General features: G+C 38.7%; 1 long non-coding RNA gene across 1 annotated transcript; it reads left to right on the top strand.

Annotated features, from left to right (window-relative positions):
• The first annotated feature begins 203 nt into the window (after nucleotides 1–203).
• LOC129888102 (uncharacterized) lies at nucleotides 204–2,511 on the top strand. The gene is made up of 3 exons (XR_008766536.1): nucleotides 204–408; nucleotides 1,102–1,150; nucleotides 2,433–2,511. It is a non-coding gene; the product is annotated as an uncharacterized LOC129888102 (long non-coding RNA).
• Nucleotides 2,512–3,835: the final 1,324 nt, after the last annotated feature.

The following is a 3,835-nucleotide window of genomic DNA, read 5'->3' as shown; positions in this document are numbered from 1 at the left end:
TACCCATTTACTATCTATTTATATATATATCTAGTTGCTAGAAACTTCAAGAAGAGAAAAAAGGCCCAAAAGATGACTTATTAGTCATCTTGGTTTTTATTTTTCTAGAAGCTTCAAGAAAAGAAAAGGGAGAAAAAGAAGTAGATAAGTCCAAAGATGACTTAGTAGTCATCTTATTTTCCATTCCTAGAACTTTCAAGAAACTTGGAGAAAAGAGGGGGAAAAAATAAGAGAGGAAAATTGGCATAGCTAGGGATTTTATCCCTTGAAATCTTGTTCCAAAATTAATTCTTCTAATATTCCAAGCAAGTTGAAGGCCCTAATCAACATAGAGTGATTTTTGGAACAAGAAGACTATTCATTCTTGCAAGGCACAATTCTAGCAAGTTGAAGAACTAAGTGGAAAAGGTAAAGTTTCAATCTTCTCTATTTATTATGGATTGTTGGTATATGTTGTAGAGTGAAGAAATGGATGAAGTATATGAAAATAGGTATGTGGGTGTTGGCCGTGTATGTGATGTTGTGTGGAAAGAATAGATTAATTTTATGTAGTATGTGGTGGTTGTTGCAAGGTATAGGAATGGATGGAAACTTCATGAAAATATGCATATAGTTGTTGTGGCCGAATATGGGGGTGGTTTGGCAAGTTAGGGTGGTTTGGCAAGTTATGGTGAATTGATTCTATTTAGTATTTTAGTTATTGTTATGGATTCTATATTGCTAAGAAAAGCTTAAGGATCCTTATAAAGTTGTAGTAGTTGGAGACTTGTTTTAGAAGTTTGTAAATCTAATATAATGTTCTTGCATATATGGAAGCTAATATTGTTAGTATGATGTGGTTAGTGTGTAAATTATTGGGTTGTGGTAATTGAATTTGAAAGAAGGGATTAGATTGTTATTGTTCTTATTGGAATTGGAAGGTCTTGGAGAAAGTAGTATATTGATTTGGTATGATTGTTGGTAAATTGGCCGAGTTAGATTCTCGGGGATGGTGTATTTACAGGAGAAGTGCTGTCGAAATTTCGGTAGACAAAATGTTAGTTTAGAATGAGGTTCTTGGATACCTATAGCTAATGTTGGCATTTATTAATCTTGTTATAGATTTTGGAAAGGCCAAGAGTTAGGTGGGGTGACTAAGGAAGCGGACAAGGTATGTAAAGCTAACCGTTCCTTCTTTTGGCATGTCTTTGGTATAAGTATTTAAGGCTTACCCTTTTCTTTCAAGGCATGATTCCGATGTTATGGTTTGATAAGTGCTTCCATATTTTCTTTGTTTTCAAAAGCTAGGTGTCAATGGTCCCAAGGAAATGACTATTTTTTTTCCTATAACCCGTCAATGTTTTCCAAAATGTCTATGATTTTCCAAAACAACGGTTTACAATATTACTAGCTTTTATGGCAATGACGATGGATATGTTTTACAACGACATTGATGATGTCGAGGATGAGAATATGTCTATGATGGATATGATAAGAACGGCTTCATGTATGTAATGTTTACTCTTCTTTCTCTTGGCATGTTTTGACATAAGTATATAGAGCTACACTTTCTTTTGGCATGATTTTTATGAAACAAGTATATGTCATTTTGTACAATTTCAAGGAAGTCCTATTCGTAGAGCCACTAGGATGGTCAATTTTCTTGAGTTTCCAAAAGATATTTTTCTCGTGCTTAAATATGTGTATATGATTCCAAAAGTTTTATGTTGATATAATCCATGGTAATTTTTGAAAGGTACTTGATATGACTCTTATCTTGTTTTGTTAATCATAGCTCATTCCGATTATTCTACGAGTCTTGAAAATTGGTCATATGTGCATATGTATACGATTTGACGCCTTATAAGATTGTGACCTTATTCTACGTTCTCTTAATATTATCTTTCGTTGATGGTCTCATCCTATAATAATTGTTCCTTCAAGGTGAGACAAATCGACCATGGTTAGTCTATAATACAATCGGAGGTTACCGACCTTCCGTCACTCCGATAAATACACGACTTTCATTGGGCTCTCGTGCATGCTGTCTATATGTATATGTATATGTATATAGGGGATATGGGGAGGTGTATATGTGGCGTTATAGACGCATTCCCACCTGATCAGTCGGAGTAATTTTCATCCTGGATGCGGGATGCCCGGACGCGGGACATATGTGGGCACGCCGACGTTGTTCGGTGATATGACTTCTATTTTCTATGAATATGAACAAGAAATGTTTTTTTATGATAAGACAAGCATGCATGGCATCTGGCCTAAAAGGGCACTCATATGTACAGGTTACTCTCTTATCTCACTATATGTCTATGATTCTACGATATGGTTGTTCATACCTTATGTTCTTTATTATGCTGATTTTCATGCCTTACATACTCGGTACATTACTCGTACTGACCCCCTTTTCTTTGGGGGCTGCGTTTCATGCCACGCAGGTACACCCAGACAAGTAGAAGTTACCATAGAAGATGTTGCAGCAGGGTTAGCAACTCCACTTGTTCCTGGAGTGCTGCCGAGTTAGAGTATATGTGCTATGATGTTTCGTTCAAAGTTAGAGACTTTGCAGACAGAGTTGTGGGTATAGAGTGTCAGCTTTGTAAGCGGCGTCACCAACCGATATGTTATTATGTAGTATGTCATGAGTTTATGAGATGATGGATTTTGGATAACAAGATTCGGAAAGCGTAGCTATGTTTTTCATTTCTTTTTGATGCAAAATTCTAAAGAGATTGAGAATGTAATATGAATTAGCGGGTTCGCTCGGCTCCGAGCACGGGGTTGGGTGCCCATCACACCCTGTTGAGATCGGGGTGTGACAAAGTGGTATCAGAGCAGGTCGGTCAAAGGGTTGTCTGCAAAGTCGTGTCTAGTAGAGTCTTGTTTATGGATGTGAAGCCGGCCACATTTATAAACAGGAGGCTATAGGACATTTAGGATATTATCTTCTTTTATTATCTTAGATCGTGCGATAGAGCTGTCTATCAGGATAATCTCCTTCTAACGGACTACGAGATGTACGGTCAGACCTCTACGGGAAGCTTGTTTCTTACCCTCTTTCTTGTAGGTGGGTACAGGCTGTGGTGGGAGATTAAGAGACCATCTCTAGACAGTATAGGGGGTGCGGAGAAGGTCCCTAGGGTACACATGGGACCTCAGGCTCCAGGACCAAGCAGGCGGAGCCCTAGTTATTCGATTGAAACGGATCCCTCTGAAGACCCTGATTATGTTATAGAGACCGATCCTTCAGAAGGCTCAACGACAGGTTCCCAAGAGCATCTGATGACCAGGAAAGTGGTTCTAGAAGCCACGCCAGCTGCTCTTATGACCGAACACTATGTCAGGCCAGCTCCTACGGTAAGTGTTACGATATATTCGAGCCTTCTATCTTGGTCGTCGGTGAACCAAGAATTTCCTGGCTATCAATATATTTTGGATTCAAGCGAGGAAGACGATGAGGAACAGGCAAGCAAATGGCATCCAGATAGTGACGGGGAACATACTTCACCTCCTAGGTCACCGGATTGAGCTGGGGACTGATCGATCATAGGTATAGGAGAGTGATAAGTACAGTTTTTGCTAGTTATATGGGGCAAGTTATCATTTTTGTTTCGGCCTAATGTAGGAAGCCCTGTGCGGCTGGGACATGAGATGTTATAAATATATGTATATATTAGCCCTGTGAGGCACTGCGAATATGATATGATATGATATGGATATATATATATGTTGGACTTGCATGGCATTGTTGGTATTTCCTGAGTGCAGGTTTGAGATAGTAAGGAATAGAGAGGAAACTCTGTCGGAATTTTCTAGAAAGAAAAAGGGAATAGATAGCTCC

This window comes from Solanum dulcamara, chromosome 1 (genome assembly GCF_947179165.1).
Source record: "Solanum dulcamara chromosome 1, daSolDulc1.2, whole genome shotgun sequence".
Taxonomy (NCBI): Eukaryota; Viridiplantae; Streptophyta; class Magnoliopsida; order Solanales; family Solanaceae; genus Solanum; species Solanum dulcamara.
This window is presented reverse-complemented; position numbering and strand designations above follow the sequence as displayed.